Genomic DNA, 12,622 nt, shown 5'->3' with positions numbered 1-12,622 from the left:
ATGCTGTGGAGTTAACAGCTCCTTTTAGTTAAACTTATTTTCATGATAATGTTATACTTAAAGTTACACTGCTACAATAAATATTATTAATTCAAAACTAGAAGTGTTTTATGCCTTCTAACTAGATTCCTCACCCAACAAAAAGAAATTCTGAAGTCAGACAGGCGTTGGGACTGTTAGGGATAACTTCAATTTCCATCATCTCTTTTACATGCAACTCTGGCATCCATGTCACTTAATGGACAGAGGATCCTCATTAGATCTAATGCAACAGATAGGCGGCTTCCTAAATGTTGGCTTTAGGGTTATTTTTAGCTAGATGCATAGAAATCTGATTGATGGGGCTGGACTCTCATAAAACTTTCCCCACAGGGAGCTGTATTTTTTATGTCACAATACAGTGGAGATCAATGCGGCTGCTGAGTTAATCCTGTCCACCAGCGGCTGCACATTTCCTTCCCCTTGGCTTGTCCACAGATTTCAGTATTACCGTAAATACTAACCCATCAGATAGGGAAACTGAGGCAACAAAGGATGTATGCCAGATCACACATCTGACAGTGTTGGCTAAGGTGAAAATACACTTCAGGCTGATATTCAACTCATTATTTTCCTTATACCAGACTGTCCTGACAAGTATTTTCCTTGGACCACGAGGTATGATGAAATAGCTTCTTATTTTCTGTAGTTAAGAGGACCTTAATCAAAGTAATTACTGAAACTGATCTGATTGGGAAGTAATCTATTTAGAAAAAGTTAAGACTGCCAACTGGGAAGCTACTATCCAACCTCTGAAACTGATTGCTTTAGATGTGGATGATTTCACACTTAATTTTTCAAGTGCTATTGAAAATGTCTTCACCTGTGAATGTAAAATATTTATTTTTCTAAAATACTAAATAATGGCCATCTAGGCAACTCAACATGTAAACAACATGTTATACTGGCTTTCAAGTATCTTGGTGTATGTGAGTTTCTCCTCCAAGCAATCAGAAGAGATACACTGCACTGCAACTAACACTGCACTTCAGCAAATTAATCTATGTTTAAAGTACTCTATAGGGCCTAACACTGTCAAAATCCCTGCCTGAGATAGCTACTCTTTTTAAACAAGCTTGTAAAGAGCTTACTGTTCCCTTACAGGATCAGAGCAGCATGATTCAATTTAAATAGTCTGCCCCCTAAAAATTGTAATCCATTATGAATTTGATTAATCAACTATGCACTTCTGGTGCATATTTGTATTTTTTGAAGACATAACTGGGATGTATAAACATCAAATGAATTTTTCATATACAATAGATGAAAAAACAATCTTCCACTTAAAATTTACAGGAGATTGGTGCCAACAGTTTAGTGGTAATGTAAACTGCCAGCAAATGAAAGAATTTCATTCAGACTTAGTCCTTTACTTTCTGGGCTAATAAGAGTAAGAACCATCATATCTGATCTACTCACAGTAATGAATCAGAAAGGCACTTGTCTGAGAGGAATGCTCCTGAGAAAGTATGGAATAAGGATGCAGTCACAGGGGGAGTGGGGACACACACACACACCAGCCTTTAAATCTGGGATAATCCTAATAGTCCTATGCTGACATTATCAAAGTCCAAAAACTCATACATAGGAACTGGCTCCCCTAGGGAGACCAGGCTGAAAACACATGGATAGGGAAGAACTTGTATAGGGTTCGAACAGGGAAAAGCTGCAAACCCATAAACTGGAAAAGGCAATTTTAGAGTTATACAATTACACTGGCTTCAGCTGTGATCTTGAAATTATCACGATGATGTTCTAGAACTTCCAGTTATTCCTTCAAATGGGCAAGAAGTATCAAACTTCTGTCAGAGTACACGTATGCCTAAAAATGCACATTAATTTTAACTTTCTGCCAAATTCCAGTCCTACTTGATACATCCTGCTCTTACAAACTCACAGAATGGTTGAGGTTGGAAGGGAACTCTGGAGGTCATCTTGTCTAACCCCCTGCTCAAGCTTTTCTTGCAAGCTCTTGCCAAAATAGTTCAGTTTGACTTTCAGTATTGGTTCTTACAAAAATGTGCAAGTACTCCAAGTTACTACTCCACTTACACCTATGAAAAAGTTTCTTCTATGGAAATGAAATATCTGCATAGAAAACTGTCAGAAGAGAAAATGGGATTCTTAAAGTCTTCTGCAAACACTATTTTTGTTGGTGTCAACCTCAGCAGCATTACAAGTGATCAAAGAAAATAAAAGCCAATACAGTATGGAAAAACTTTGTAAGATGAAGACTAAGTTTCCTTTTGAATTCAGTAGCCTTTTTTTTTTTAACAGCTTAATGCTATTCAGCCTGCTATAATGTCACATCAGTGTGCTGGGGAATCAACACAGTGGAAGGAAGTTATCAACACTTGTGGTAGAAGTCTGAAGATGGAAAATTACCTTTAAATTATGAAAATGCATGTACAGCTCCAGCATACGTGGAATGTTTATATCCTTAGAAAAATGATCTAACTGTACTATTAAATCTCTGGGACAGACTGACAAGAGAATTTTTTCTTTAATGAAAGAACTTTCTCAGATGAAACAGGAACGTCAGATTTAGTGTATACTCCACTGACTGGAATGGGATCAAGTCTTAACTAAGTTCTACACAATGTTTTCAGAGGAAAAGTGGAGAATGTTTTATGGAATTTAAGTCTGGATTTGGCTCGCATCCTAGAACATATATCTTGTTATGAAAACTGCTGAAACACTTTTAAGTGGGCAAGCCACAAGTGTCCTTGGAGCTATCCAGCCAACTGGAAGTCACACAGGCAAAACCTCCTAAAGTAGGAAAGCTTGAATTGGAAGGGGAGGGGGTGAGGGAGGGGCAAATAATCTTGGAATCATATCTGTTACATAGAACTGTTCGCTTGTGCCTACAGCATGAAGTAGTTACAACTTGTTTTCTGCTATTGTCACAGATCCAATATGTTACTCTAGCTAAATCATAATCTCTTCCTGCCTCAGTTCATCCATGTGTAAACCTGGTTCGCTAACTCGTACCTTAATGTGTCATGGGGCTTAATTAATAACACTTAGGTCTTTTAAGCCCTCTACAAACATTAACTACTTCTTGTAACAACTCTCTGAGGTATTATTATCCCCATTTTACTGATGGAGAAATGGCAAAAGAGGTTGTGACTTGCCCAAGGCAACAAATTAATAGTTGTACTTAGAGATCCTCTTCATGGACTACTGTATTGTAACAGTGGAAACTTATCAAGAAAGGCAAAGTCAATAACTACAGTCTCAAAATTACTTTTAAAAAAAGTGCACCATAAGCAACTGGAAGACTATGAAAAACCCCTACTAGAAACAATAGACTTGGGATCAGAACAAGTGCTACAATCGTCATCGCAGAGAAAGAAATATCCCAGGCAGATCTAGGCTAGAGCTCACCAAAACAGTCACAAAGAAACAGTAAGACTTGCACTCTCATGTGCTCCTAAGTACCATAAAATTGAGCAACAGGCTTGTACAGTACTCCTCAGTAACACAGAAGTGAGCAGATAATCAATGTGGCATGCAGCATGCTAATATCTCATGCTGCGTTCCCAGTATTGACGGGGAATGCCAATAACGGGTTTAGATGGCGGTGGTCCTGCGCGCTACCGGCCGGTACATCGCGGCCGCCTTCCTTCCCCCCCCCCCCGCCCTCACAAGTGACAGCAGACAAAGTTGGTGTTATTCCCCTCTACCCAGCCGCGCTGACATCCTTCGCAGCAGCCTTTCGCCGCCCGGGATCCCTGCCCGGGCAGCCTGCGGCGTCGCGCCGGTGCCCGGCATCCGCCGGGGAGGCAGCGTGGCGGCAGACCCCCGCCGTTTCGACCCCCCCCCCCTCACCCCCCCGGAGCCGGTGACAGGCACGTCCAGCGCTGCCGCCCCAGCGCGGCGACAACAACAGCCAGCAACAGGCGCGTCCTGCGCTCTCGCCCCGCGGGAACCAGCGCCGGGCATGGCCCGCCCGTGTGTTACAGGGGCCGGGATGCAGCCCGCAGAGCTACGCCCCCTGAGCCGGCCCGGCCCGGGACGCGCCCCCGCTGCCCGCCGCCGCCGCACCACCCCCCCCCCCCCCCGGCGCACACAGCGCAGCCCCCGCGGCGCCCACCGCCGCCCGGGGCGCGGGACGGGACAGGACGGGACGGGACGGGGGGCGCCCGGGCGGAGGAGACTCACCACAGGCCTCGGCCTAGAGGGGGAGGCGGAGGACGGGGGGGTGTCAGTGCGGGGGGTGACAGCCCCGCCGCCCGCTTCTCCGGGGGCAGGGGGCTGGCCCGGGAGGGCTGCGCCCCCGCTCCGGCGCGGCCGGGGCTGGCTGGCCTCCGCGGCCGGCGAGGGGAGGTGAGCGGGGAGGGACGGGGTGTCTCCGCACGCAGCGGGGCGCGCAGCCCGGCGGGCGGGGACGCGGGGCGCAGGGGCCCGCCGCGGGGCAGGCCCTGAGGGGAGGCTCCCGCCGGTCACTCCGGAGCGGCCACCCCCTGCCTTCCCACCTGATCCCGGGCTGGGACCCCGCGCTGGCTGAGCCGCCGTGTCAGTTACCTGCGGGTACGGGGTGCCGGGGAGGCGGGCCCCCGGTGTCCGGGTCCCCCGGCGGCCGGCCGGGCCGGGCCGGGCCGGGCGGGCGCCGCTGTGTTTACACCGCCGCCGGGGCTCCGCGCTCCGCAGCCGCTCAGCAGCCAGTCGCCATTTCCCGCCTACCGACCTGCTACACCGCACGGAGGGACCCGGATGGGGAGAGGGGCCGCCGCGCAGGCGCAGCCCGGCCGGGGGAGGGGGGCCTGGGGACGGCGGCGCCGGGGCAGGCCGGGAAGGAGGGAAGCCGGGGCCTGGCGCGGGGAGCGGCGCCCCGAGGCGGCGGGCCCGGCGGGCGAGCGGAGAGCGAAAGGCCGCCGCGCAGCGGGGGTGCAGGGAGAGGGCCCGGCCGCCTCTTCCCCGGGCCGGCAGCCGCCGCCAAGGGCGGGAGGCTGCGCCTCAGGCGCCGGGGCCGAGGGTGCCTCACGCGGAGGAGGCAGCGGCCGCCTCGCTCTGTTGGAGCCGAGCCGGGCCGCCCTGAGGTGAGGCCAGGCGAGGCGAGGGGCGAGCTATGAGGAGAAGGGCGGGGGGCGCGCGCGAGCGGTGCGGGGTCCCGCCGAGCGCTGGGGGGGGAAGGGGGGAGGGGGGTGGCCGAGGTCCCGCCGCGCCCAGAGGGGAGGGGGGAACCCGCCGTTGGCGGCTCTGATGGAGGAGTGCGTGGCTGCAGGAGCGCTCGCTCCGGGGCCGGGCCCGGCGGCCTTCCCGGGGCCCGGCGGGGTGGGGAGTCCCGGGACCGGCCGGTAGCGAACCTCAGGGCGGGGGGGGGGGGGGTGAGGGGGTGGCTCGGTTCTCCGCATCCCCCCACCCCCACCTCGTCCCCGGAGGAGGAGGCGGGCGCGCCGGCGAAGACCTCGGCCGTCGCGGCCGGCAAGGAGTGTTTCCCGGCGGAGAAGCGGTGCGGTTGCGGACGGGAGTAGCGTTTTCCTGCGCTCCCCGGGGAGGGTTGGCCGCGGCCGGCGCTGCGGTTCGGAGGGGCGGCAGCCGAACAGGCGGAGCTGCCGCGCCCCGGGGGTGCTTCGGCCGCCGCCGGTCCTCGCCGCCGGTCGGTCGCCGCTCCGGCCGCCCCCTCCCCTGTGCCCGGGTGGCCTGGCTTCCCTTCTGGCAGGCTGAAAACGTTCCCCTCGGCTGGTCAGTCCGGCCGGTTAGAGGAGGCTGCCGGCTCCCCGCCCGCGGGGGAAGCGGCGTGGCGGTGTGCCCGATTCTGCCCTCTCGCCTCACCTGCCGTGTTGTGGATTGCTCGGCTTCTGCATATAGCTTTACCTTCTTTTGCAAAGCGTAGGGCAGTGCTAGTTTTGTGGTTTGAGTTGCTGGTTTAAGACGCCTGTGGAGTCTAGTGTGAAGCTTTATTTTCACTTTCTCCTTTGTTTTTTTTTGTTTTTTTTTTAAGGCAGCCTTTTTCGGTGTGAAATGTTGAGGATGCTGCATGCGTTCGTGTTTGAATGACTTAATGAAGCAGCTTGACCATCTCATGCAGTAAAGTACAAGAGGATGTAGCGAGGTTAGATTTGTAATTTGAATTCTGCTGAACTTGTATATCTAATTTTTATTTCTGCTGGTGATCACTTTTATCCACCGAGCTTTTTAAACAGAAATCATCACTTCTTAGGTTAACATGTGTTATGACACTAGGATAACTTCTCAAGGTATTGCTCAAAATGGAATGTTCTAATTTAGCAGTAGGCAGAAACCCACACAGGTATTGTGTGTTTTCTTTTTCTGGTACCTGTTGACTCCCTTCTTAGCTTTTAAACCTGGATCATATTATAAAAGTCCCAGCTCTCTAGTCACTTAAAATATTTATTGGCTTGTTAAACTGAACTACATCTGCTGCTGTGAAGCCAAGATTTGTTTTAGAAATCTGTCACAGGACTCTGGTGTTCTTTAGCAGAAGACATTATAAAGCTAATTTTGCCATAGTTTCTTAAGAAAATAGGTAACAAAAAGGCAGTGGAAACAGTGCAGTCCTCATTCAGAACAGGTAGTCTTATTCCTTTAAAGCATTAAAGTATTTCTAAACACACTCATTAACCATAGAACTTGCATTTTTTTTGTATGATCAGCTGTGAAAAAGGTTGGCTTGGACATGTTAAAACTTAATTAAGACTGTTTGTCAGTCCATTAAGAGGAACTAGTATGGCAAGATAGCTTTGTGATGTCTCATAGTACAAGCCCAAAAGGACATTCACTGGTACTTAGAAAGTAGGAGTTTTGAAAAATAGTAGGTGGAAATACTTTTTCAAACCATGTAATTAGAATGAAACTAGCTGCTGGAGGAAGTCATTCAGCAAGATTCAAAGCAAGCAGATATTTGTACGAATACCAAAATGGCCTAGTGCATTTATAACAAAAGCCAAAAAAACATCTAGAAAAGAGATTAAAGCATATGACTCAGGGTTCAAACTAATCTTTATGGGAATAAGAACTGTACTTTTCTGCATTACAGAATATTAAAATATGTCTTCCACAGTGGTCTTGTGCTCTCCTCGGGTTACCTGGTTCTGAGCTGTGTCAGGGAGAGGGTATTGGACCAGCAGGATTGCGAGCTTTGCCACATGTCAGGTGGGAGTATGTAAAATCATACTGTTAATTTGACGTTGCTGTGAAGGCAAAAGTTCAAAGGTCCACTGCTGTAACCTGTTCCCCACATTATAATGTATGCCATGAAAAGAGCATCAGTTCTACGTGTGTGTGAAATGGAAAAACGCTGAATAATGCCTTGTCTGCCTGCATACACATGAAGCATTAGAAGCTTTGAATGTGTATTCGGTTCAAAGAAGAGGCTAGTTTATTGGCAGCAGTGGGTTTTTCCCCTGACAGTGGATTTCAGGCACTCTGTCAGACTGAGATACTCTAGGTGCATGTTTTCTTCACTTTACAGAGAAACTGATGGAAAAAAAAATGTAGAGTTGCCAGAATGTTGCACGTTCTTGAAATGGTATACTCTGAATGTTCATCTGAAAGGCCATTCTTTTTATTTTATGATTTCTTCTCAACTCTTTTGAAGTCTTGCTGATCCATTAGCTTTGTGTTTATATGCTCATTTAAAATGACATGCTTTGGAGTGACTTCCCTGTTTGTTGTAGAGATTAAGTATTGGTGAGTCCACCAGTTTCCCTTGATAAGCTGTTTCAAATATCTGCGGTTAGGGGCTGTATTTCGTTTCAGGTTTGAGTTTAACTTCCAGCTATTGCATCTAGCGCTTCTCAGCAAGATTCAAATGTCACGCACTGCTGGAGTTCCTCTTCCATGTGTTGGGACCCACGTGCAGGGATCAGGTCATCCCTCAGAATTCTGTTTCATAAGCTAAAATCCTAAATCTTGCCTTGTGGGCTTTGCTTTTTCAGGGGGAAAGGGTTTGATTCCCTGGATAACTGGGGCAGGAGGGCATGTCTTCCTTTAGGTTCTCTCTACTACAGCATCCCCCTTGCAGATACTACTTGGTACTCTGAGCACAGCAGTTCAATCTAGTTTATTTTGCCTAAGTGAAAACAACTGTGACATGACTGAGAGATAGTTGTTGTATAAACAAAACAACTCTTGTTTGGGTTTATATTTTTAAAATTACCTATATCCAGTATTTGTTGTTTCTTTTGCTTGTCTGAAGGGAATAAATTTTGTTTAATAGGTAAATAGAACCATGCACTTCATTTAAATGAGAAGCAGCTACGCAGCTATGCTTGCTCCTTCATGCCTAGACGTCTGTGATCCAATCTGTCTGTCCAGGAACAGCTATAGACTTGCTGTTCTCGCTGCTGACACTTCAGCTGACAGGAATCAGAATTCATATGGTACTGTATCCCCCTCCAGAAACAAAGGCAAGCACAAATTTCGATGAACCTTTATGTATGTTTGATCTAGCACAGTGCGTCATTGAAGATTGTCATGAAACAATCCTCTGGGGATAGAAATACACATCCACAAGTGGTCAAGTCCAGTTTTAGGAAGTTAAACCATGGAGTATCCATACTAGCAATCCCATTGTGGCTACATGGGGAGAGTTTGATACAGGTTGAGGAATTAAGAGTATTATGGTTTCTATATTGGCATGAAGTTCTTGCATAAATATCGTTACTCTGTTTCTGGCTGGCTTGAAAATTCCACTGCGTTCTCGTAAAAAGGTATATATACCCCAATTGTTTTTGGTTTTGTTTTTCTATTTTACTTAAACCAGTGCTGTACTAGAGAAGTACAGTCTCCTTAGTCCTGGAGTCTGCTGGAAAGCTCTAGCTAGTGCAGAACACTGTGCTGTTTCTCCACAGTGATATAAAGCAGCCAATCTCACATTTTCTTGTTTATTGCAGCAAGATTTTTGATCCTAGTAAATATTCTGGTCTTTCTCCTCAAAGAAGGGTCCCGGGTTACTTAAACTTTAACTTGAAGTTACATACTTGGGTCCCAGGTTACTAAAGTCCCATATATATCCTGGAATAAGGATTGCAATTGTCAGCTAGACTTATGGCATGCTGAACTTCTCCATGGTATGGATAAAGTAGAAAGTTGTCAGATACAGAATTTCTTCAGAGGCTGGTGTTGAACAGTGAAATGGATTCTGCTGAGAACTCGGGACCTCAAAAACCTTGCTTCAAGTAAAGCAGCGTTTTTCGATCCAGCTTTTCTCCAATATGCAAACACAATAGTGGTATTAAATATATTTATATAGAAGAAAACCTTTTGTACGCTCCATTACATACATTTCTTTGCCTTGGGAACATGTGAGAACATTGTGACAGCCGTTACTCAGTTTTGTTGACTCACTGTTTTGAGGATGTGCAACCAATGTTGATAATGCACACCATTTTTTGAGCAAGCTTAATAATGGACTGCTTGTACTAACAATTTTATTGTAGCTACCTGGAAAACACAGTTTTAGAGTAATAAAATGGCATGAGTTCTACTAAAATTTGGGCTTTTCTTGTGGCATATGGAAATTGAAGAAATAGTTTTTTTATGCTTTGTTGGGGTATGTGCAAGTATGTAAATTCTTTAGTTGCTGTAAGATACTCGGGAAGGAGTGAACTTGTAGAGTGGGCGAGTTCTCCGCGTACCACTGGTACCTACCACACATGGTATTTGTTCAGGCAAATCCACGAGAGTTTGAAGTGAGCAGTAAATCGTTATGTGTGCAGAAAAGTGCTTAGTTAGTGGATGTACTGTAAAGCGACAGATGAAGACCTGGCTCCTCTTCCTCTCTTAGTATTGGTTTGGCCTCTGGCAGGTCCTATATTGAATTGGGGGTGTGGGGAGATTTAATGTAGCATTTTATAACTGAGTTTTCAAAAATTGTTTATGCAGAGGGTCTACTGCATGTGTTAATGTTAAACTGAAGCAGAAGTTCATGATGACATGTGTAAAGTCTAGTCAACCTTGTGTATTTTCTAGGCAAATCATGCTGTGATTCACCGAAAACATTTAATGTTCTATTGCAAAATACTTGCTTACAAGAGATCTTTTGTTCTGCAGGCTTTGGATTTTTCACTGTTTATGATTTTGTCTATATGAAAATGTAAAATGATGACATTTAATAAAATATATACACCATTAGTTGTTTAGTATCTGTTTTCATCTTGTTGCTTTAGTCTTGAAAGTATTTTAAGCAGAATGTTCTTTGCAGCTATTAAGGCTCTGAAAAATGTGGTTATTTTTAGTTTGTTTCATATAGGGCCGTTTTTTACTTTTTGGTGAGATACTACCCATCAGTTTGTTTGGTTTTCCTAATGTTTAAACTAAAATAGGCTTTTGTGGGATCCATGTAACTTTTTGAGAAAGCTTTGGCAAAGCCTGTTAACTGAAAACCTACAAAAGTGGACAGTTGGGACTAACTAGAATAAATTGAGTTATTTCTTTGACTGTTCATTGCAGGTGCCTGCATTTCTCATACTTGCTGAAATCATCCTTCAGTCTTGGCAGCAAAGTCTTCTGCTTACTGTTAATTGTTTTCCTTGTGTTCGTTACAGAGGTACTTGGAATTTAAGTAGTCATGGCTATGCTGAGGTTTTTCCCACTAAGCAGGATAAACACCCCTCTAATTTCACACTTACTAGGTTTGAAGACTGAATCAAATCATCTTGGGAAAATTTAGTTGTCTCCTCTCCATCACTTTTTTGGGGGGAGAGAGAGAGAAAGGAACATTGAAGCAAGGAGGAGGGGACAGAGGAGAATAACAGTGCCACAGAGAACATTAAGTGAATTCTGGTTGGGGTTGTTTTTCCCCTCCTCAACAAGCTAAATTTTTACCAGCTTCAAATGTCACGTATGTCTCTGAGGTATAAGGGAGTACTCGTATTTTAAACTGAAACAAAGATTTATTCTCTCATTTTTAACAACCTAATTGATTTGAGCTGTCTGTAATGGAGTAACAGTTGCATAAGCTTTGAAAGTTCATATCCCATTTGTATGCTAATGTCTCTTCAAGTTGGATTTCTCTTTGGGGCTGGGCATAAAAACAAAGTACTGCAATCACTTGCTGATCAAAAATGACTTAGGAATATGTATTTTCTCAGTTTAACCTTGGGCAAAATATTTTTGGCATCACGGCATTCATTTACATGGACTTGTGAATGCTTTTAAACTACAGCCTTTTATAATTGGGGTTTTAAAAGTTTGGTTATTTATGCAAAGTGTATAGGTGGTTTGTTCTCTTGTAATTTTGCATTTGGAATCTTTAGGAAATGGGACAATTGGAAGAATTTTCTTGGCCTTTGATATGGTATCAGCTGTCGGTATCTGAGGAATACAGTATTTTCCTAAACTTCCTCACACAGTTGTTACATGTTGATTAGTTTATATCTGTACTGTGCTTTGAAGCTGTAAAGTGTTTATTCTTTAATTAACAAATTAGTAGAGATCACCGTGTTTAAATGGATGCAGATAATTCACAATACATTCAAGGCAATTCATGCAATAACCCTGCTGCCACAGTCTGTATTACATTTTTAATTACCCCATTATTCTACTGAGTGCCAAAATCTGGGGTTTGCCTCTTGTCCCTAAAGAAGGAAGACATCCACATGTCTGCTGTTTGGCCAGCTGTCCTCATACTTTTACACCAAGTACTACCTGTAACAGTCATTTACTTTATTTAACCCACACAGCTTTTCAGTTCTAGTAAGTTTTGGAGACAGGTAATGGAATTATCACCAGCATTTCTGAACACAGGTTTCACCCACCCTAAAACTTCTTGGTTGACATCAGACCAACTTCAGACAGCATGGAGATGCAGTAGGTGCTTATGCTGCTTACAGGGACCTGGCAGTCACAGTGGTAGTTACTGTACTTGGCTTTTGAAATGGCACAAGAGGGAAGTAGAAGAGTGTCGAATTACATGGAAAACTTCCAAAGACGTGCATGCTTTCAGAACAGAAATAGTTCTTGTGCCCCCCTTTTTGAAGGATGTATGCATTTCTTTGATGGAAATTGGTTTGCTGGATGCCCTTACTAAGGATATTGTAAATTGGGCCCAACAAAATGATCTTACTAAAGCAAGATCCGAACGGGTTCAATCCTTCACGTTGCCAGATTCATCCTGCCTTGCTTCAGGCAGTTAGCCTAGATGGCTAAATCGGGAGCCCCTCACTCCTGTATTCCATGAAAAAGAGGAGGGAGAGTTGAATCTCCATTTGGAGGAGCCTGTTCCTTCCCATAAACCACAATAACAAACCCAGAACAATTGGACATTTCACAAATTATCCTTCCTAAGTGCCTAAAGTTGAGTAGTATGAATCAAAGCCTTTCTACCTGAAATCAGCTTAGTGCTGCTAAGAGTTACTGCTTGTGTGTCTGTCTTCTGTTCTCCAAATAACTAGGTTTCCATTTTATTATATCTTTCAGTATGATTTTGATTAGTAGATTGAAAAACTAAGTGTAAGGAATGAAACAGAGAATAAAGTCTTTGGGTTACCCCTTAATAAAACTTTTGCAATATGATGATGTATTGCAAAATGATGTGGATAATTCAGACTATGTGTGTAGTCACTGCTAGCCCTGACAGTGATTCAGATGATGTCGTGGCAGTCACTTAGAAGAG

The 12,622-nt window shown here is 45.3% G+C and overlaps 1 protein-coding gene and 1 long non-coding RNA gene across 8 annotated transcripts in view; one reads left to right on the top strand and one right to left on the bottom strand.

The window, feature by feature from the left end:
• CTDSPL2 (CTD small phosphatase like 2) overlaps positions 1-5,983 on the bottom strand; it is a 49,096-nt gene extending 43,113 nt beyond the window's left edge. For 6 of the 7 annotated variants that reach the window (XM_052809019.1, XM_052809020.1, XM_052809017.1 and 3 more), the window contains exon 1: positions 4,567-4,724. The gene's annotated coding sequence lies outside the window, so the exon portion shown is untranslated. Of the gene's footprint in view, positions 1-4,566; positions 4,725-5,817 lie in introns of those variants that run through there. The other variant, XM_052809021.1, reaches the window with a different exon arrangement.
• On the top strand, positions 4,867-10,140 carry LOC128151506 (uncharacterized). The gene is made up of 2 exons (XR_008238393.1): positions 4,867-5,081; positions 5,987-10,140. It is a non-coding gene; the product is annotated as an uncharacterized LOC128151506 (long non-coding RNA).
• The last annotated feature ends 2,482 nt before the right edge of the window (positions 10,141-12,622 follow it).

The sequence above is a fragment of the Harpia harpyja genome, chromosome 14 (assembly GCF_026419915.1).
Source record: "Harpia harpyja isolate bHarHar1 chromosome 14, bHarHar1 primary haplotype, whole genome shotgun sequence".
Lineage (NCBI taxonomy): Eukaryota > Metazoa > Chordata > Aves > Accipitriformes > Accipitridae > Harpia > Harpia harpyja.
Note: the sequence above shows the minus strand (reverse complement) of the source record. Positions and strands in the feature narration are given on the sequence as shown.